Source organism: Tamandua tetradactyla, chromosome 7 (genome assembly GCF_023851605.1).
Source record: "Tamandua tetradactyla isolate mTamTet1 chromosome 7, mTamTet1.pri, whole genome shotgun sequence".
Lineage (NCBI taxonomy): Eukaryota > Metazoa > Chordata > Mammalia > Pilosa > Myrmecophagidae > Tamandua > Tamandua tetradactyla.
In genome coordinates, this window is record NC_135333.1 from 24,712,297 (window position 1) to 24,734,521 (window position 22,225).

Below are 22,225 nucleotides of genomic sequence, written 5' to 3' on the forward strand. Positions count from 1 at the left end.
TCTGAGTTTTCTCCACTACAAATGGGAAAATCATAGAAGCCATCTCAGAAGCTATTGTTGAGGAGATTAAATAAGATGGTATACATAATAAGGTGGTTGGCACATGGTAAGTACTTGTTAAATGTTAACTGCTCTAACCAGGATCACTCTTTTTTTTTTTTTTTTTTAACAATAGTAATGCCCTTCTCTGTTTAACATTTCCTTGGGTGGAACCTCTCTGGGACTCCAGCACATACTTGTCTTAGGAGGATGAGTATAGAGGCAGCAGCAAAGCAAGGAGGGCTAGGGGAGCCATGCCCAACTTTTAGCATTCAGAGTAGCAGTTTTGAGTCTGCAACAAGACTAGTCCTAAGCAAAAATATTTTCTAACTTATTTTCGATGCTATGGGCAGACAGGGAGCTGGGTGCCAAGGACTCAGTTTATTTTATAGAATAATGTGGGGCATCTCTTCTACTGAACAGGCTGAACCAAGAGACTGAATGCCCCTGGGGGGAAGAAGTGACACAGGAAGAATAAAGTCAGCCTTCTCCACTCCGGGGGTTGTGGGAGGAAGAAAGAGAGAGAAAGGAAGAAGCAGTGAGAGGTGGAGTGCCAACACAGCTGAAGTCCCACCTAAGGGGACATTGTAGGGTTGAGGGGAAAGTTGATGGGTATGGTGGGGGCATCTATCCATTCTCTCTTGGAATTCTTGGACGAGACCACCTCTTAGGCACCACCTCCAACTTGCCCCTCCATGTAGTGTCAGTCTCAGTCTGAGGGTCTGAATTTGCACTCCCAAGTCACTCTCTTATCTCCGGTGCCATGGAAGGGAACAAGAAGTTTCCAAAGGGCCCTGAGAAGGACTCAGAGGTTAACCTGGACTCAGGCTGGAGTCCCTGCCAAGGAAGGTTACTGCCACCAGGGCCAAGTGATCCTTCAGCCAGGGGCCACTCACTTTTGATTACATTGGCAGGAGACCAAATAAGAGCCCAGGCAGACCTCAGGGGTTGGCAGCCCCAGCAAGACCAAGGCGGGGCTTGACCAGCAAGGGCTTCTTGGGAACTTTGCTTGTGCTGAGACAGGCCTGGAGTTACACACCATGCTATTTGTCAGCCAAATGCCCAGGCCAGGCCATCTACTCCTCAATGATGCCAGCCAGACACAGCCAAAGTTCAGACCCACAGCCCCCCAGTGGAGACCGCTGAGGGGCATGATGAGGCCAGGAGACCTCCATCCTCTCTCCTCCCACCACCCTAAAGCCCCAAAGTCATAGTAAGCCCCTTATGTATTTAGACATCATTTCAGGGAAGAGAAGCAGGGAGGGTTGGAAATTGGAAAGAGTGAGCATTTACCTCTAAAGAGACCAAGTTGTCACAAAGAGATAATTTCACCTAACTCTGCTGGAGAGTTGGACCTTACTCAAATAGACTGAATCCTTAAACTGAAAGGAGACCATTCAAACCCAAAGGGACTGAGATGCCATCAGATGACAAGTCTTAGTTTCTCCAGCGTCTGTGGGGTGAGGATGCTTATGAAATTCTGGGAAAGAAAGAAACAACATGTTCTTTGCATAGCTTAGTGTAGGTATAAATCTGACCTCCTGATACATAGTCATTATACTTAGTGCATAATAAATCCTTGCAAATGAATGGGTGTAAGCATGAATTCATGAGAGAATGTAGGATTGGTTGAAAGACTGTTTCTCGGTTCTTGTTAAATATCTCCATTATACTTTTTCCAGGATCCCAGGAGCAAATAAAGAAAACATACCCAACCGGAATAAAAATGATTTGTATTAGAAAATGACACGCACTTGAGTATTAGCCAATATGTAATGTTATACAGTGGATTAATAGTGATATTAATTATGGATTAATAATATAATCCATATTATAATATAATCCAGTGCCCATATACAGTAACAGATAGGTATTATATTTGGGGACATTTTTGACAATTCCTTCCACACGACCTCTGATTTTAAAGTTCATAACTAAATTTAGAATCCAGTGACAGTCTTCTGTGATCTTCAGTCACAAAGCTCAATGGGGAAGTGGAAAATAAGGGCCAGATTTTCCGAAGAATTTAGCCTCAGGTACTGTGCCAGGCCACAGGGCAGATGTTTGGAAAGTAGGGGTTTGTATAAAGATGAGGGAACGATTAAAGTCTCCATGAGAGACATAGAAGGCTACAAAGGGGACCTTGTGCTGGACCTTGAAGAATGTCCATATGATGGAGAAGGAAAGGAAGGGTGTCTCAGGTACAGGGAACAGCATGTGCAAAGGGATAGAATCATGAAGAAGCAGAGTGGCTTTAGTGATAATAACACTTAGTGATATCTGGAGTGACAGACTCAACCAATAATTATCAGCACAGATAATAATGACAGCACAGATTAGATGCTTTATGTACAGTAACCTTGTGATATAGAGACTATTATCAGCACTGTACAAATGAGGAAACTGGGGCCCTGAGAAGCAGTAAGCTGCCCCAGGTCACAGAGCTGGGGAGTGGTGGACCCAGGCTAAGTAGGATGTCTCACTAGGGTAACCGTCTTTCCCTGTTATCTCATTTAATCTTTACAAAGATGCTCTGAGATGTACACAGACACACAGAGAGGTTAGTTAACTTGCTGAAGAACACAGCTGGAAAGTGGAAGAATGGGCCTCTAACCCAAGCAGAATCCAGAGCCCCCCCTCTCTTAACCACTATGCCCCCCAACCCCCAGCTTCCAGGGCACTGACAGCATTATATTAAAATTGATGGTTTGTATACAATTCCCCATTTTAGACTTTGAACCACCTTAGGGCTGGTACCATATCTAATGGTTTGCCATTACGTCCCCAGTGTCTAGCTGTGGACTGTGACCAGCAAACAATTAGTGCCCCCACATATTTACATTTAATAAGCTAAGAGGAATGCAGTGGAGGCAGCCTCCAGGCTTCAATCCCAGCTCAGCCACTTCTAGCTGTGTAATGCAGTGCGCCTCAGTTTTACTATCACTAAAATGGTGATGATGATAGTACCAACTTCGCAGACTTGTTTTGAGGCCCTCATATGCATGCATACTTGTTTTTGCTAGGATTCTTGCACTCCCACCCAGGTCCCTGCTGTCTGGTTTAGGGGACAGGAAGACATCACATAACTAAAATGCTAGCTGAATCTGCAGTTTACCCCAAGCAAGTTTAGAATTGGAGAATGCAGGAGAAATTTACCAATCTTGGATTTTTATGATACCAGCAAATATTTGGGGTCTGACTTCTTGCCTTCAGAAAGCTTATCACTGGTTCTCTGGTCACACGTAGTTCTGTATTATATGTCTCATGTGCCATATGCTATGCGAGGGTATGGTTTAGGCAAATGACATAAGCTTTAAATCTTAGCCCTTGCATTTACTAGTAGAATAACTTCAGGCAAATTCCCTAACCTCTGTTTTGTCCTTAGTGAAGTGGGGATTAAATAATAGAACCAAAGGGGTGAGAATTCAGGGAGGAATCTAAGTATCCTCATAGTGCTGGCACAGAGTAGAACCTGAACAAACGTTTGTCTCTCCACACCAACCCTGCCCCCACCCCATGTAGCACAGTCCTTGCATCGTACTCATTATGGAGTCTCCCACAATGCCTTGCAAAGAGTAAGTGCTTCTCACAATGCTTGATGAGTGGATGAAGGAAGGCTTGTCAAAGCACCTGAGACGGATTTGAGGACATTAAAGTCATCTGCGGGGGAGGAGGGAGGAAAAAGGGAGGATAGGTGGGGTGCCAGGAGGGAATCTTTCCCATTTTCCTATAAACACAGTCTGAGTGAGGCTGAGGGAGAATAAAGGCAGAGCCTGCAGGGAGAGCAGGGGAGTCGGGCAGGCCCCAAGAGCTGAAGAGAAACGGAGAGGGTGGTGGGCAAGGAGAGAGTGGGGGCTCCCCAGTGGGCTGCACTGGCAGGCGCAGCCTGGGAGGTTCGTTGTTCCCTGTGCAAACAGCCAGTTTGTGAGTTCCCTGAGCCAGGGGCTGCATGGGAGGCAAGCATGGGCATCGTGGGCTTGTGTTTATGAGAGAGAGAGGTGGCCAAGGTGAGGGACAAGATGACTTGCCTGGGCAGGTCAGGATCTAAGCAGTTGACATCTCTTTCATAATTGTAAAATTATACTTTTCTTATGCTTGTCAAGGGGTTTGTAATTTACAGCACCTACAGGATGCCTACAGGAATTGTTCCTCTGATCTGCGAGGCATCGTGGGCAGGTATCATCATTGACAGATGCTATCGTCCCCATTTGTTGAATGAGGCGCCAGTTCAGGGTAACAGTGGGACTTACCAGTGAACATGCAGTAGGAATGTGGACTAAGACAAAGTGCGATGAACTTTCCCTGTGGCTACAAAGGGGACATTGAGCTGGGCCTTCAAGTATGAGTCATTGTCCATCTGAGGGAGAAGATAGGGACAAGCATTTCAACTAGAAGGAACTGTACGTGCAAAGGGATAGAAACATAGGGAAGTATGGTGTATTTAGTGATCTAACAGTAATATCACTAATGTATGTTGAAAGTATAACATGTGCCAGGTGCTGTTCAGAGGGTGTCCATCTGGGAGATGCTACTGTGATCTCCATTTTACAGATAAGGAAACAGGCTTAGAGTATTAAGTGATTTCGTTAAGATCACAATGATAACAAGTGCTGGAGCCAGTACTTGGTGGAGCCAGGACTTGAAGGACAGGCAAACATCATGATCAGGGTGGTAAGCGCTAACCAGAAAGGGATGAGACATATGACTTGAGAGGTGGAGCAGGGCCAGATGATAAGGAAACTCAAAGGTGTTTGGATTCCATCTTGAAGGCAATGGAGAGCCACCAGTGGTCTAAGTAGAGAGTGATATGCTCGGAGCCCTATATTAGAAAGTCAGTGTGGCACAGGGCACAGAGTGAATTGGAAAGAATGAGGTCTTTGGCATATACTGGGGAGATAGCCAGACCCTTTTTTCTTGTAGGTGGGTCAGACTGCTCTTTCCATTTTGACACCCATGGCCACCCTGGTACTCAAGTTCACACACAATCAGGACATAGCTCACACTATTTTCCAAGATTTTCCTGGAGGAGAAGAGCCCCTCTTGGTCCTGTGACATGACTGTGACACCTTCCACATCATGTCTGTGTGCCCAATTACTATGTGTTTCAGTTCTTTTAATATTCCTTGGATGGCTAGACTATTGATCTCTTTAATCAATGCATTAGCTGGGATTCCTTGTTTTCCTAAAACGACAGGCCAGGAGTAGAGTCCTTGAAAGGCATTTTAGACATTTTCAGTGGAAAGCTCTTCCACCAGGTATAAACTAGACAGATGCCGACTTGCTACTTCCTGTGCTGTTTTGCTTTGTTCCTTAAGTAAGTGTGGGCTGACCCTGGCAGGCAACCATTGCAGCAAACCAGTAGACACGTCTATGAGTCCTAGCTCCCAGACTAGCTGTGTGACCTTGGGCAAGTCATTTCATACAGTAATTAAATCCATTTAACATGCATTTTCTGAGCACCTATTACATGTTTAACCTTCTGGTAAAGGCCATGAGAGACACAGAGAAGATTAAAATGAAAAGCATTTGATCGAAATCCGCCTCCTTAATGGGAGATTTCAGCCCGCTGAATGTGGAGAGAGGGACACCTTGAAAAGGGCCCCTTTTACTCTTTACCTGTAACTACAAATAGAGCAGTAACTATGCTAGACATTGTTTCTTTCTGGCATTGCTTCCAGGCCCACCCATCTGTGTGTGATGGGTGCCCCCGGAGCAGTTTAGCTGTGCAATGGACATGGCTCAATGTACCACAAGGTGGCAGCATTCCAGCATATTCCCAACCAGTTGGGGTTACTGGGAAACATGGGGGTGGGGAGGGGCAAGACTAATTCATTTCTTGCAGGGCTGTGAGGAGGTCCCATCTCCAGCCTTCAGGCAAGGTATTCATGTTCTGGAAAGTACCAGGGGGTGGGGGTGGAGGTAAAAGATTAGAGGTGGGAGGAAGGAGTTGAGGAAAAGAAATGGCATTCTGGGGCTAAAATATCACTTACTCTATCCAATAAATCTTTCTGATGACTTCCTTGAGCTCCACCTGCTCCCAGGTCTGCATTTGATGATCTTCTCTGGGCCTTCTATCACAGCACTGCCATACTGAATTGGCATCATTGCTTACCTGACGTTCTCTTTCTTACAGCTGGGACCATGTCCATTTCATCTTGGAATTCCTAGTGCCTACACAGAAGCTGGCTCAGAGTAAGGATTAAAACTCTTTTCTAAACAGATGAAGCTTATTCTAAGTGAGAGCTTTAAAAAGACTTATTTGAGTGCCATCAACATGTGGAGGGCAGCTTGGACCATTAATATCCTTCTCTTCAAGGATGGGAGACTGAGTGATGCTGTTCAAGAGACTCTAAAATGAGTTGCTGGATGAACTTTTCATTGACCTCTCCCCAGAGATGTCAACCTTATCTATATCAGTTAGAGCATCAAGGTGGAGAAGATGGAAAATGCAGATCTGCTTGGGTCTGGTGCTCTTTGGAGAAAACGTAAGACTTTCATCTGGGTTTTTGCTTTACTTCGAACTCTAACCAGGGATGGAGACATAAGTTTTAGTACAAGAAGTACAGTTCACTGTTTGAGACAAGCAGGTTCAACCTGCTTCACTGCAGTCTGCTATTTTGGTCCCTCCACCCTGCCACATGACACCTCCACTGTCCTTGTTGGAGCTCCAGCAAAGAGGAAAGCAATCAGAGCCACTTTGAGGGGGGGCCAGCCTCCTTGCATTCCAGCCCAGGAACAAGTGGAGAGCCCCTCTTGGAGGAAGTGATTCAGAAACCGCGATGGCTTGGCAGCCGGCCGTGACTCACAGCACATCAATAGGGGAATTGTCTGTGGAGGCTGAGAATACCAAAACTCTTTTTTTTCCTTCTTTTTACTCCTCCCCTTGGTGGCATTGAGCAACACCAGAGCTGCCCAGAAACATGTGTTTCTCATCACTGGCTCCACTACCCGCCTTGGAGGACAGGGGAGAAAACAAGATTGAAAGGGAATGGGACATGGGTGGAATGGCAGCAGCCAAGGGAGGGTCCCTGCTCTTTCACTACTCCAGAGTCTTATCAACACCAGCATCCTCAAAGAGCATCTGGAATGGTGGAGGATGGAATTTTGGATCCAGGAGAAAACCTTAGAGTATGTCTCTTCTAATACCTTTGCCTACAGATGAAGAAACTGAGGCCCCAAGAGGGGAGAAAAGTGGCTTGCCAAATATCCCACAGCCAAGATGCACTTTGAATTTTGCTGCTACAACTGCATTTTCCTAGACCCCAATCAAGAAATGTTCTTTGACAAAGGATGATTTTTTTCTCTTGATATCTTAGTCCACCAGAGCTGCGATAACAAATACCACTGACTGGTTGACTTAAACAATAGAAATTTCTTGTCTTAGTCTTGGAGGCGAGAAACGTCAAGCTGTTGAGAGGATCAGGCTTTTTCTTAAGTCTGTAGCATTCTGGTGGTGGCTTGTTGGCAATCCATAACTCAATCCCTGCCTCTTTCACATGACCATCTGTCTCTTACTACTGTGTCCAAATTTCCTCTGCTTATATGGACTCCATCATGTTGGATTAAGGCTGATCCTGATTTAGCTTGGTCTCATCTTAACTAATAACATCTTCAAAGATCTTATTTACAAACCTTGTGACTGATGCTCCTTTTATCCAGGGTATGGACAGAGGAGTAAAACATAAGGATAAAAAATAAATAAATAATATGGGAGAATAAAGGGTGAAAAATTGGGTAGATTGAAATACTAGTGATCAATGAGAGGAAGGGGTAAGGGGTTTGGGATGTTTGAGTTTTTTGTTTTTATTTCTTTTTCTGGAGTGATGCAAATGGTCATGGTGATACACAACTATGTGATGATATTGTGAGCCATTGGTTGCACACCAGGGGTAGACTGTATGTGTGTGAAGATTTCTCAATACAAATATATTTTTAAAAGAATTCTATAATAAATGAATTCATATGTACAGGACCAGGAGTTAGAACTTGAACATTTCTTTGTGGGGGACATGATTCATTCCATTCCACCTGAAGAGTAAAAGATGAGACGCCATGTCAAGTTTAGTTATAAACCTATTAATTAACCCTTTCCCCCCACCTATCAGTCTAAGAATGGTAAATTCTCAATAAATGCTTAGCTATTCTTTTTATTGTGCCTCTCAATACCTTGCCCATTTGAGTCACACTGAGTTCTCACCATTTCTCAGAGATAACAGGCCCTTTTATGACTCCAGGCCATTATTTTGGGTTAGGAAGCTTCTCAGACCCTTCTCTGAGGCAAACTCCTATTCACCCTTCAGACTGCGTTCAACTGTCATCACCTTTAAAAAATAAAGTTAGCAGCTCCTCCTTTCTTCTTTCCATAATGCACTTACTGTACTCCATTTTTAAAAGTGCAGTTTTATTGAGATACATTCAGACACCATGCAAACCATCCAAAGTATACAATTACTGACTCACAGTATCATCATATAGTTGTGCATACATCCCAAGGTCAAATTTAGACTGCACTCTATTTTACTGCTCAGTTATCTGTCTTCTCTATTAGACTTTACTGTGTCTTACCCACAGCAAATGATCATTGAATCCAAGTGTGCTTGGTACTTTACTACATGAAAGAATGAATGGATTTTTTGTTCAAATATCTGTTCTCCCTTTAGAATGTGAGCTTCTTAAAGTCACGCTAAAGATGATGAGTGAATGAATAACATAAGAGGAGATAAGAACTGGTGTGGAAAAGATCCATTAATGGTCACGGGCTAGGCAGCAGAGAATGACTTGTTCTTATGGTAATATCCATTCCACAAAAATTTAATGAGCACCATTTATGTATCATGAACTGTGCTAGGTACGGTACTAAAACTGATCAAGATCCCTCACAGTTTAAAGGGGTAGATAGGGAAAACCAAGCCTGTAGGGCAGTGTGATATGCGCTTCATGTGCAGTCACACAGGGCCCCATGCTCAGAAGGGCCCCCCACTTGGTTTAATGTTCTGTTGTTGCTGTCTTGAAATGCTTAATAATTTTACCTTTGAAACTGTGTTTTGTCAGTGATGCCTGATGGACAACGGAGCATGTTAATGAGAGAGGGAACATGCAATATGCGTATTCACTGCTGTTTCATGCTGCCTGTTATGAATTGAATCATGTCCCCTACAAAGACATGTTTAGCTGAGTGGCCAGAGTCTTGGAAGGGACATGATTGGAAAATTGGTGGCAAGGAGTCTGAGGGAGAGGTATATGGATAGACATTTCTGAATGAGCAAAAAACGTGAAGATATTTATGCCCCATGTGCATGCTCAGCAGAAGAGGATTTTAATCATTAGGTAGATAGGATGACCCACTCTGTGTATTCCAGTTGATCTCTTTCCCCAGATACTCCTGTTATGGCCCAATGGGCTCATGAACAAAGTGGCCATAGTAGGTTATGCATGGGCTCAGCAACATGTACTTCCTCTCACTGAGGCCTACTTGGCTCCAGCCATTGCTGAGTGCCCAATTTGTCAGGAGCAGAGACCAAGACTCAGTCCCTAATATAGTACCATTCTCGCCGAAGTGATCAGCTTGCTAGCTGGTGGTAGGTAGCTTCCATCATGGAAGGGGCGGTGTTTTTGTTCTTACAGGAAAAGATACTTACTCTGGATACAGATTTGCCTTTCCTGAACACAGTGCTTCTGTCAAATCTACTATCCATGGACTTACAGAATGCCTTATCCACTGTCATGGTATTCCACTCGGTTTTGCTTCTGATCAAGGATCCCACCTCACAGTAAAGGAAATGTGGAGACGGGAATGTACTCATGGCATTCACTGTTTTTATCATGTTCCCCATCATCCTGAAGGAGCTGGATTGATTGAATGGTGGAAAGACCTTTTGAAGACTGAAAAGCATCCAGTGCCAACTGGGTGACAGTATCCTGCAGGTCTGGGACCGTGTTCTTCAGGAGGCTGCATATGCTCTAAATCAACATCTACTCTATCATGCTGTTGCTCCTATAGTCCAAGTTCATGGGCCCAGGAATCGAGAGGTGGAAATAAATAGAAGTGGCTCTGTTCATGATCACCTCGAGTGATCCACTAGAAAAACTGTTTCTTTCTGTCCCTGTGACTTGATGCTTTGCTAGTCTAGAAGTCTTAGATCAAAAGAAAGAGCGTTTCCACAGGAGATCCAACAATGATTCCATTGAACTGGAAGTTAAGGGTGCCACCCGGCCACTTTGGACTCTTCATGCTTCTTAATCAATAGGCAAAGAAGGGGTTACTCTACTGGCTGTGGGGACTGATCCAGATTATCAAGGCAGGGCAGGGAATAGGACTTCTACAACACAACAGAAGTTAATAAGAGTATGCCTGGAATGCAGGAGATCCCTTAGGGTACCTCTTGTACCACCATGCCCTGTGTTGTTTCAATGGAAAACAGTAACAACTAATCCAGGAATGAAGGTTTGGGTCACTTCACCGGGCAAAGAACCAAGACCAGATGAGGTACTTGCTGAGAGTAAAGGGAATATTGAATGAGTAGTCATTATATGGAATATGGTAGAAGGTCATTAGAAATACAAGCTACGGCCACATGGACAGTTGCAAAAATGAGGAATGTGATGATTATGGATATTTCTTCCTTATTTTATCATGAATGTTTGTATATATACATAAAGCAAATATCTTTGTTTTCTTCCCCGTCTTATCCCCTTATCATATAATATAAGTTGTATTAACTTTATGTCATAGTATTTAAATTACAGGATATCAAGGATAAAAGCAAATATCACCCAAGGACTTCCATCTTTTTCTGGGGAAAAGGTTTGTGCATAGGACAGTTGAATTATGTTAGGCCAAAATATGCCTATATTATTGTCTTTCTTCAGAGATTAAGTATGGTCTATGGCATGTGTATGTATGCCAAGTTGACAAGCAGTGGTCTGTGATGGTTAATTTCATGTGTCAAGCAAGCACTGGCCTGATTGTTACTGTAAGGGTATTTTGTATATGGATTTAAATAATTAGTCAGTTGATTACATCTATAACTGATTGTGTCTACAACCAACAAAAGGAGATTGCTTTTGGCAATGAAGGGAGTCTCCTCATCTAATCAGTTGGTGGCCTGAAAGAAAGAACTGAGGATTTCAGCAGTCAGAAGAATTTCTATCACTACCTTAACCAGTTAGTTTCTCCTGGATATTCAAAGTTATCTTCATTGAGCTTTCCTACTTGTAGCCTGCCCTATGGAATTCAGACTTGCCAATCCCCACAGTCACATGAGACAATTTCTACAATAAATTTTCAATATCTGTCTATTACTGTAGCTTCCATATCTACACCTGTAATCTATCTATCTTGTTGGTTCTGTTTCTGTGGAGAATGCTGACCAATGCAATTTCCTAATCACAAATCCTGCAAGTGTAAATTCATTTGTAAATAGGGTCTTTAAAGATCCCATTAGTGAGGATGAGGAGAAACTAAATAAATTTGGGCATTAATATCAAGGTCACAAAAAGGACAAGTGGATAAGCCAGAATCAGACCAAGGCTGCCTGATGTCATTTCTTCCTAGTCCAGCATTCTTTCCCCTGTCAAGAATCTCACCTTAAAATTTGGAAGTAAGATCCTCCTTTGCAACTTAAACCATCAAAGCAATAGGTAGGCGGATGATGTGAATGTATCTTAAGGAGGTGGAATGATTTCCATCCAGGCCAGGGAGGATTGCCCAGCATTTGATTAAGTCAAGAAATAATGTTCAGGGGGAGAATCAAATGGCTAGCAGTTTAGTCCTCATTGTTTTTTTGACTTAGCAGAGGTGTTTAATCACTCATCTGCTTTCAAACACTTGTTTCCTTTGTCTCCAGGACCCTGTACTCTACCTTTCTGGCTGCTCACCTTTAGTCTTCTAGAAAGTTCCTCTGTCACCTCTCCACTTTCCTGACTTTGTAACATTAACAGGTCTCAGGGGTCAGTCCTTGGACCTCCTCCCTTTTTCTGTTCCTCCTTTCTATTGGTTGAAATGCAGATGTGATAGCAGGGACTGGCACAGCCAAATCTGGGTCAAATGCATGTACATTAATATTTACATATTGAATAAGAAACTGAGAATGGAATGGAGGAAACAAGCTAGAAAGAGCTGAGTTCTTGAGGTCTTCATGGAGCAGAGCCATCATACTAGCCCTGGATTGTCTACTGGACTTCAACGCACAAGGGATTTGAACTTCCATCATAATTAAGACATATTATTTGGAGTTTCTCTTGTACTGACTCATATATGCCTTTGTGGTTTCATGAGACTTGTTTTATTTCTACCTCTAACTTACCACATGATCCTAAATTCTTTTTTTCCTAACCTAGAAATTAAAACTAGCTATAGCTTGTTAATAAGTATTGATTTTTATAGTAACATACATTTTAAAAAATAAAAGGAGAATAAAGATATGGGAAGTGGATGCCAAAAGGTTAAGTGGTTATACAGTTTTCTTTGGCTTTGTGTTAATACAAAGGAGAGTATACTGTTTCACAAAATCCAAGGGAGGGTTAAATATCTAAGCTGTAGGAAGCTGAGCCTCAGAGCAATTGAAAGTAGGGGCTCTCTATGTCTTTTAGTCCTGCTCCTCTGTGTGTCAGTTTCAGTTTCTTTTTCTACCTGCAAGTATACTTGCTTCTTCTACAAGGCAAGGTTCAGGTCTTACACCTTCAGCCACTGGAAAGGGATGACTCCGTTTCTCCATTCAGTCAATCCTTTCAAGGAAGAGCTCTGATTGGCCCATCTTGGTTCAGCTGTTCTCCCTGAAGACCTGTCAGGAAGCACACTGTGCAGAAGACCTGCTCCTGCTGAATGAGGACACTTGGGGTGGGAAATTGGAGTGAGAGAACAGGAAAGAGTGGGCACACTTTCTGTAATGGAGGAGCTGACAGCACACCCCATAGCTGACCACTGTGCATGTGCAGTCATGGTGAGAGCAATTCTATTGCAATGAACCAAGCTGTGGTGGATCAGGTGGAAGTCAGGGAACTGGTTTCTAGCCTGGCAACATAAAGCTATTTGGTACATCTCTTTCTTAGTGGGCCACAGCATCCACTTTAGTAAAGCAATGAGGTTAAATTAGCTCATTGGTATTGAAAGCATTTTTTTAGTTACAGAGTTTCTTGAGGGCATGGTTTGGAGTGCTGGAGCTCTCCATTAGATATTCTTTTCATTCCCTGCACACACACACACACACACACACATGCATGTACATACACATAGATAAACACACATTCTCACATAAACTCACATTCTTACACACACTCATGCATACTAACACTTGCACACACACACATTCACTAACATGCACACACACATTCTCTTCCACACATACAATCTTACAATCACATTTTTGCTCATTCTCACTTATGCATACACACAAACTCATGTATATTCACATTCATGCACATTCACTGTACACACTCTCACTCACTTTTATACCCTCATAGTCACACATACTCTCACTCACACATTCACATTTATACATACATATACACTTACACATACTCACACACATATCTGGTGAACCCTAATCTTTTGTTCTCCAGAGTTTGCTGGATTAAATGACCTCAAATGTCCCTTTGAAACTCTAAAATCTGTGGGTCTATACAAACTGACCACTATCGGGCTTTTGAGTCCTAAATTCTAGAGAACAGGAGTAGACACAGAGAAAAGTAATAATTATGAAAAGTCCAAACAAATGTCTAAGACTCTACTCTCTCTTGATCTTCCCTTCCTATCTGTTGGCAGGTGACAAAGATGGGTTCCTTGCACTAGTGGTAGAAGACAAAGTATAATCTGTAGACCACTGGGCAGCTGCTTAGAAGAAATGGTCTGTAGAAGCCTTATTTATAGTCTGAATATATAGACAATATCTTGCCCATCTATGTAGGACTATCTTTTAATTATATGTGGACTAAGAATAAAATAAAAATTTATCATATCTTTTGGTTTAGGGCTATTTTTAACGGTTGCTAAAGTAAAGGACTCTGATGTGTGGGGTTGGTGAGAAATTTTGATTATATTGGAAAAGGCTAGGAATGGCTTTTCCTAGAGTTAAGATTTGGGTCAGGAGTCTTCTCCCCTAGGGCAGGTGTGTATTTCCAGTTTATCCAACTTGAGGCAAGGACAGTCCTGCTATCTTTGGCTGGCCCCTCTGATCCCACCACAGAACACTATTTCCCTCTGCTTGGTGAGAAGATAGATTCTCCTCAACACAAAGCCATGCTGTCTTGAGCTGGCACCTTCCTGCGTGGGAACTCAAAGCTGCTTTCAAGGGCCCTTTCTTTCTCCCTGCGGCCTGTGAGCTGGGTATGTGGCCAGCCAGGTGGTTCCCACATTGAGTAGCTGGGTGGGGCTTGGGGAGCTCTTTGGCCTTGGTCATGGAGCCAAACCTAGGTCCCTCCCTTGGATTTCTATATAATGCTGAAATGGTGAGAGAAAGAGAGCTTTGTGGACATTGTCCTGTCCCATTAAGCTATGGACTAGTTGGTCACTGACACTGATGTGGGTAGAGAAAAGTGTCCAGCTCTGTTTTATCAGGATTCGCACTTGTCTTGGCTGGGTCCCAATTCCCTTTCCAGGGCCTCAGATGGTTGTCAATGGGGAAAACAGGTCTCCATGGAGTCTGATGTCGATCCCCTACTGAGTAATGTGTGTGTGTGTTATGTATATCTCACCTTCTCATCCAAGAAGGTTGAGTACGATTGGCAAAATAAATGAGGTTCTTGGGATTAAGGGAGGGCAGGATGTTCTCTGGCAAAGAGGAGGGATCATGCTTTGAGAGGGGTGTGCTCTATGGGGAGTCTGCTGGGGAGATAGTGGAAGGGAGATCGCCACATATAGAATGTGTTGGAAACAGAGGGAGAGGTCATTCCTCATTGTCCTCTCCTCCAGAGAGGGACTCTGCAGCAAGTGTCAAGGGTTGCCCACCCTCATATGGCCCAGCAAGACCCTCACTGCTTGGGCTTTGAGGCAAAACACTGCATCCATGTGTTGCTGCACATGGATGAAATGACCAAGTTTATCTTCCAAGTTGTAGGCACAATCAACAAGAGATTTCCTTTGACCTCAAGTTTCTCACCATTTACTAGGCAAGGCTGGTGAGTGAACAGACAAATACAGTACAGTATCAAGATAGAGGGAGGATGAGGTGCTGTGGAGATCCCAAAAGGGGAACCTCACTAGGACTTGAGACTCAAGGACAACTTTCTGGAGGAAATTAGGTTTAAGATAGGAGCTCAAGGATGAGAGGGGGTTTGTTAGGTGAAGAAGAGTTGGGGAATAGTGTAGAGAGAAGAAATTGCACATGAGAAGGCCTCAGGGTGGAAGAAATGTGGTGAGTTTTATATGGCTGATGTTTTTACCATGAAGGTTGAGGAAAGATGAAATGATACCAGAAAAATGAGCTTGCACTCAGTCAGGCTGGGCAGTACTCAAGAGCTTTGGACTTTATCCAGGGGGCAAAGGGGAACTACTGAAGATTACTAAGCATAAAGATATCGTGATCAGATTTGTGCTTCAGAAAGCTTATTGTGGCTATTCTATGGATGCTAGATTTGAAGGGGATAAGACTGAAGGCAGGAGGACATTGCTGACATCCAGGCAAAAGAGGAAAAGGATATGAGCTCCCTTCTGGGAATGAGAGTCATGTAGAAGGCAGAGACAGGACCAGGGGCAGACTGGGTATGGGGAACAAAGGAGAGGGAGAAGGAGAAATCAAGAGTGCTGCCAAGAGATTCAGATTTCCAAGCTGTGAATCTTACTCTTACAATCCTAATGAGTTCTGCAGCTCATACGTCCCTGAGAACTGGTTCTGAACTTGGAGTCTTGGGCATGTTTCAACAGATAGTGTTCCTGACAGAAAGACTAGACTACAGCTTGCTTGTTTATCAACTGTCTTCCCCACTAGAATGTCTGGGCCATGAGGGTAGGGACTTTGCTTGTGTTTTTCTCTTTTGTCCCCATTGCTAGAATAATGCCTGGCACACGTGAAAAGTGCAATAAATATTGGTTGCATACAAAATTGATGGAAGCTACAGAATCAAGGGATTTACCATTCCCATCAATGTGTTGGGTCCTTTTGATATACCACAGAAATGTCATAAAATGGCTCTGGTTTCATAATTTATTTTTTTTCAAAGAGTGACTAAGTTGGTAGCAATGACCAGGATGGAGAGAAGAGACATGATGGTATGTGTATACAAACAGGAATATTTGAAGTGATACCCTAGGTCATAAATAACTGCATACACATAATGATAATTTGAAAATGGTTTCACTGTCATCATCAGCATCATTATCATCACTTGCTTTGACTGAGACCTTAATGAGTACCTGGTACCAAACTCAAAGGTGCTTCATATACATCATCTCACTCAATCATCACGATACCCAGTGGAATGGATTTTATTATGATTATGGTTTGACCCAGCAGAAACTGAGACTCAGAGGGGTAACAGAGGTGCCCAATTCAGATGTGGCTGAACCAGAGATTGAGTCTCTCTGAATCTAAAGCTGCCTTCCCTCTACTCTAAACTCTCATTTCAAGTAAGAAACAAAAATGCGGTTGAAACAGAGACTATAGGTAGAAAGAAAACTCTGCAAAGTTCCAGGGGACTTCCAGGCTTGTCAGAGTCTGAACTCTGCTCTGGCCCCAGACCTGGCTGGTAAGTCAGCAGGAAGTGCCATTTTGTTGGTTTGTATTCTTTTCATCTGTTCAGAGGCCTTGCCACGTGTTTTCCAGACCTGACAAAACACCAAGAAACCTTCACCAAACACAACACTATTTCCTAATTAGTCTCTCCTTCAAACCATCAGGAACTCTGAGTGCTCCACTGGGGAGAGCAAAGAACAAGGGCCCACGGTGTTCTCTCTAACAGTCACCCTTGGGTTGTTTGTTGTCCAGCTGGTCACACTGTTGCCTCGGACTGGGCAGCCCAGGCTGGTGTGTGGAAAGCTAATGTCGGAGATGCGATGAACAATGTGCTTTGTACAAATCAGTGCCCCACCTTAGCTCCAGACATTGAATTTTCCTTTTGAGCCCAAGGGCATCCTCTACAGAGATGAGCCACGGCTTTGGGGAAAGGAAGTTACTATGGAAATCAAAGTCACATTTGTGACTATCAAGTTAAAATTTTCCTAAAGTAAAGTAAGTGAAGGCTGACAGAGTGACTTGCCTCTTTGTATCCCTTCTCGTCTTACTACAGACTTGAAGATAACCTCCCCAAGTGAGATGAGGTAAACTGCCTCCTCTGAGGTAGGAGAACCATCAGCATCCAGAAGCTGAATCAGCACCCAGAGGTCCTGCTTATTGCTGTCCTATGAGGATCACTGGTGGATTGTCCAGCAGGAGGAAATATTTGTCTCTAAGACATTGTAGAGCTCTCATTCAAATTGTCTGCTTATGAACAACCCATGTCCAGTGGTCCGGGGCACTACAAGCCACCAGAATGGACTCTAAGGAGGTAGTGGTGGAGGAATAAATGGAAAGAAAAAGGGAAAACCCCATTCAGAACAATAATTCATAGGTATCTCAGATGACACCAACCCACGATCTCCCCGGTGAGCCCCTTCTCAGCCCTTGCCCCTGTTGCATCTGTCTTATCAAGCCTTCTGCCTTCACAGAACAGCATAGAAAAGTCCTTGCCCATCAATGTGTGTCCCAGGGAATAGAAGCCAATCGTCTCTACCAGGGAAGGGCTTGGTTATTTGGAAGGAACTGGGTAAAAGCAACAGGTCCAAGATAGCTTGGCACATACAAGATTTATCTGGGCATTTGTTAGAGAAATACCAGCATGTTCCAGGGAGTTTCCCTATCAGCAGAAGCCTGGAGGTGAGTGGCAAGGGCCCAGTGCCAACCCAAAGTTTCAATCTAGTGTCTTTCTTCAGTCCCACACCAACCATAATAGCCTCCATTTTTGAAAACCACCCATGTACCAGGCCCTGTGCTAGGAGCTTTACATGATCTCATTTCATCTTCCAACAACCATACACTGTTGGGGATTATTCTCCCCCTTTATATGGATGGGAAAACTAAAGTTCAGGGAAGGTTAACTGCCATAGTTAGTAAACAAAAGAATCATGATGATTTGATCTTCAGGCAGTCTGGTTTCAAAGCCCCTTATTGGCCATGGACTTGGTGGCGAGCACTGTGCTGGACACAGGGAATTTAGAGATGAATGGCACTGTCCCAACCCTCAAGGAGCTTACTGTCTAATAGATTTTTAAAAAAATATGGAATGCTGCATGAATTTGCATGGCATCGTTGCACAGGGGCCATGCTAATCTTCTCTATATCATTCTAATTTTAGTATATGTCCCACTAAAGCAAGCACTGTCTAATAGATTTTTACCAGAAATTTCAGCATGCCTTTTCCCAAATTCTATAGCAGAGATATAAGCACATGAGACAAGGACAACATGGAGGGAGTGATTCACTCTTTCTGGTAATCAAGGATGTTTATTCAGAGGTAGTGATCCTTGAACTGTATTGTGAACAAGGAGCAAGAGAGTGCCAGGGGAAGAAGAGCCTTCCAAAAGCAATAATATGTAAAATATACATACTAGTACTAGGATGTTTACTGCAGCATTGCTCCTAGTCATTCTATGAACGCACATAGGAGGGGAACGGTTGAATAAATTGTGATCCAACCACACCAAGAAATAGTTTGAAAGCATTAAGAGGAATGGATTAGAGTCATATTTAAATGACATAGGAAAAGTATTTCCACAAGATTTGTTCAGCAGGAAAAGCAAGATGCAGAATCTTGCGTGTGTGTATGTATGCACGTACACAGACTCTATATGTATTGATACAAAATTTGGTGAAAGGGATTCCCTGTGGAAGATACAGCATGATCAAAGGCAAGGTTTGGGGAACTACAGAGAGCTCAGTTCTGCTCTGTCCTGTACAAGGGAGGGAGTTGAGGAGGTGAGGCCTCAGAAGAAGGCAAGAGGTTCCCAGGGGTTGAGAACTGGGTGTGCTTGGAATGAGGGTTTGATTAGTAATTGGATAGACATTCAGGTGTTGGCCAAGCTGGGGAGACTTGAGGTTGGGTATGACTGGGCTTTGGTATTTGAGTGATCACATTTGTGCATAGGGAGTCTGAATTGAATTTGGATCTAGAATGGGATACAAGGATGGTGAAGTAGGAGAACCATTAGACAGGGGTGTCTTGTAGCCCAGTCTAGTCTGGTGCTAACTCACCATGGGCCCTCAGAAGTCACTTCCCCTCTCTGGATGTCTTTCTTTTTCATCTTTTCCCAACTCTCTCAAAGTGTGGGTGTCAGATCCCACATGACATCCTAACCATTCTCAGGGAGGTCCTTTAACAATTAGCACAGGCAGATTAATCAGCTTATAATCACATTTCCATCCCCACTGCTCCACTGAAAATGTTCTCATGAACACTGCTGATGTTGCGCAAACTCCCTCCCTTTCTCCTTACAGCTTCCTTCAAAAACTGTCTTCTTCATGGAACTCTTTGCACTCTTGGCTTGTGTGACAGGCAGGACATTCTCTTAGCTTTTCCTCCCCCTCACTGGCCTCTTTGGGATCTTCTTTTGGCCCCTCTTTCTTCACCTGAAATCTAATTGCTGGCTGCTCAAGTGTGGTTCTGAACCCATTATGCTCTCTTCCTAGGACATCCCATCTAGTCTTTTGAGAGGAGGATTAGAAAATGTTTCTTCTTTATTCCTCTGATTTTCATGAAGAGGAAATTTTCCAGAATATTCCTGAGCCTCTTACCCTTCTCCTTCTTCCTTCCTGCACAGGTAGAGGGCTACCTGCTTGGTAAGTTTAATCCTCTCTCCAGCTCTCTTTGAAGCCAGCTTGCCTAAAGAGATCAACATATTCTAGTTCATGCCCTAAATTTTATAGGGTAGACCCCTGCAGAAAGGCCTAAAATTACCTCAAACTACCTGTGACTGGGAGGTGAGTCTGCCTCACTCTGATTTTAGTACTAGGAAGGCCATTGTTGTCCCACTCCTAAGCCAGTCTTTTCCAACATCACATTATCAGTAGCTATTTTGCTTTATCTCTCAATGGATTCATAGCTCAGGCAGGAAGAACGGTATCATTTACTGACTCCCCTCCCACCCCAATATGGTCCTTTATTATGCACACTGCTTATGCATTGATGATCCCCCAATTTTATCTCCAGTTATACTCTCCCCTAAGCTCTAGACTTGGAGTCTAATAGTAAGTTCACCTATAACATGTCAAAGTGGAATTACTGATTTACTCTGGTCAAACATGTTTGTCCCCAAATCTTTCTCATCCTGGAACAAGACACTATCATGAATCCAGTTGCTTATGCCAAAATCCTTATTATTTCTTCTTTTGATCACCTCCATATCCTCCAGTATCTGCAAGTCCTATCAATTTTACTTCCAATATATATCTGGAAGTTCCCACTCTTCTATACCTCCCCTGCCACAATCATGATGTGAGGCTCCGTCACTCCACACCTGGACTCTACTGCAGAAGCCAAATGGTTTTCCTACTTCCAGTCATGCCTCCTCCCAAACCAGGTCACATCTTAATACTTCCCAGGACTGTCCATTAAAATTAAATAAAACACAAACTCCTTACCAGGATTTCAAAGCCTTGGACAACACGGTCAACTTGATCTCTCTTTGCATCAGTCACACTAGCCTTTTTCCTGTTCTAGAACTCTCCAAGAGTTTGACCCCCTGCCTAAAATATTGGCCCCTGGTTTCTTATATGATCTCCTTTTCTCTTTCTTTGGCTCAAATATCACCACCTCAGCGAGATTTCCACACTGTATTCTTTCTAAAGTCCCCTTACTCCAAGTTATTCTCTCTCCTATCACCCTGTTTATTTTTTTGACAGTCTTCTTGGTGCTTTTTGAAATTATCTTGTTTGTTCATCTACATCTTCATTTTCTGTCTCCCCTACTATAATATAAGCTTGATGAGGGCAGAGGTCTAGTCTGTTTTATTCACCAGTATAGTCTCAGCACCTTGAACCCCAGGACACATAATAAGGGTTCTGGAAATATTTTGTAGTTGAATGAGTGAATAAATGATCCTTGATCTCTACTTCTAAAAGGCCCTTCTTCCCCTGGGAGGGTGTTAGGATTATTAATTTCCAAGCCATACCTTCCTGTAGTTTCATGAACAAACTCTCATCTTAGCCAAGTCCTCAGATATTCTGCCTGCCTTTCAGTGTCTCCAGTTCAAGTGTAACCTCCTCTGTGCAGTCTTCTTTGATTCTTTAAGGCTGAATTATTTGCTCCCTCCTCTATATTCCCACAGAACTTTCCCTCTGTCTGAATTCCTACAATTGTTTAATTCTACTTTATAGTGTATTGCTCTTTGTCTCTCTGTCCAGACTGTAAATATCTTGAGGACAGAGGCCGTGCTCTGATTTTCTCTATTTTCCCTGTACCTCACAGCACCTAGCTCAGTGTGTTTCCAATATAACTTGTAAAATTGGATGGAACCTGTCTGATCACACTCTTAAAGCACTGCTTTACAGACTGTCCTGTTGGTTTACCTGCTTTGCCCAACAAAGCCTCCTTAGGTCCAGGTTGATTTCCTGTTCCAGGAAGCAATCCTGCCTGCCCGACTGCCAGATGGGTTTCATCCTTGGTGTTCAGATTTTCCTATTTGTGCAGAGTTGTAAATTTCAACAGCTAAGCTATAAATCCAACTCCATTCACCACACTCTCTCTTATGTTCATGACATATATTCAAAACCAACATCTAAAATCAGGAATCAAAGGATTTCCAAACTCATTTCCCCTCTCTTGAGGTTCCTTTCACATGTCTAGGCTATTTCTAATATCAAATATCCCAGTTCCAGAAAGGAAGGAGAATGACTCTTTCCATTCTCCAGAAGAAAGTTGTAAAGCTCAGCGATATGTGGTTTTCTTTTCCAACTCCCCACATCTTAAATTGTTAAATTCTATTCATCCTTTAGTATTTTTCCTATAAAGTCAACACTGTCTCATTAATTACTTTTGTCACAATAATATTATCATTTATTTTGTCGCAATTATCTTAGTATTTATGTATTAAGTACTTGGGCTTGTCTTAGATGCTTATATCTACACAATTTCTAATCTTCTCAACAACCATGGGACACAGGCTCTATTATTATTTATCACATTTTTCATATGAGAAATAAGACCCAGAAAGGCAAACTTG

General features: G+C 43.1%; 1 protein-coding gene and 1 non-coding gene across 2 annotated transcripts in view; both read right to left on the reverse strand.

Annotated features, from left to right (window-relative positions):
- Positions 1 to 22,225, reverse strand: part of SYN3 (synapsin III) — a 437,285-nt gene that overhangs the window by 128,104 nt on the left and 286,956 nt on the right. The gene's annotated exons all lie outside the window — the stretch shown is intronic.
- LOC143642996 (U6 spliceosomal RNA) lies at positions 18,281 to 18,387 on the reverse strand. Its single transcript, XR_013156051.1, has one exon. It is a non-coding gene; the product is annotated as a U6 spliceosomal RNA (small nuclear RNA).